Consider the following 617-nt stretch of genomic DNA (forward strand, 5'->3'; position numbering starts at 1 on the left):
CGTTATCCCCCGAGGGGTCCCAGACTGTGAGAGGGCACAAGTGGGGCTGAGGGACACCCCCCCCCCACCAGCGCACAAATTTTTGTGCACCGGGCCTCTAGTATATATATAATATTTATAATCTTGAGACAATTTTTTCAAGTGCTTCTTCCTCTTCCAGGGAGGGTTATAAATCACTCAGAGTCATATGGAAGTATAATTTTATTCTTTCTGAACCAATAAACACAAATATGAATGGTGTTACAGCTAATATAAACAGATAAAAAACACACTTTGAATAACTATAGGGTGTCCCAAAATTCACGCAAGAAGTAATTTTGAGCCCTAACCAGTTTGGCTCAGTGGATAGAACGTTGGCCTGCGGACTGAAGAGTCCCAGGTTCGATTCTGGTCAAGGGCATGTACCTTGGTTGCGGACATGTCCCCAGTAGGGGGTGTGCAGGAGGCAGCTGATTGATGTTTCTCTCTCATCAACGTTTCTAACTCTCTATCCCTCTCCCTTCCTCTCTGTAAAAAATCAATAAAATATATTTTTTTAAAAAGAAGTAATTTTGATAGAAAACACGGGTTTATAATTAAAAATTGTAAATTTTTTATTGATTCATAAAGTATACAGT

General features: G+C 39.9%; 1 protein-coding gene across 1 annotated transcript in view; it reads right to left on the reverse strand.

The window, feature by feature from the left end:
- The window catches only part of ATRNL1 (attractin-like 1), a 428,818-nt gene that overhangs the window by 247,949 nt on the left and 180,252 nt on the right, over positions 1 to 617 (reverse strand). The window lies entirely within an intron of this gene.

The sequence above is a fragment of the Myotis brandtii genome, unplaced genomic scaffold, assembly GCF_000412655.1.
Source record: "Myotis brandtii unplaced genomic scaffold, ASM41265v1 scaffold441, whole genome shotgun sequence".
In the NCBI taxonomy this organism is placed as follows: Eukaryota; Metazoa; Chordata; class Mammalia; order Chiroptera; family Vespertilionidae; genus Myotis; species Myotis brandtii.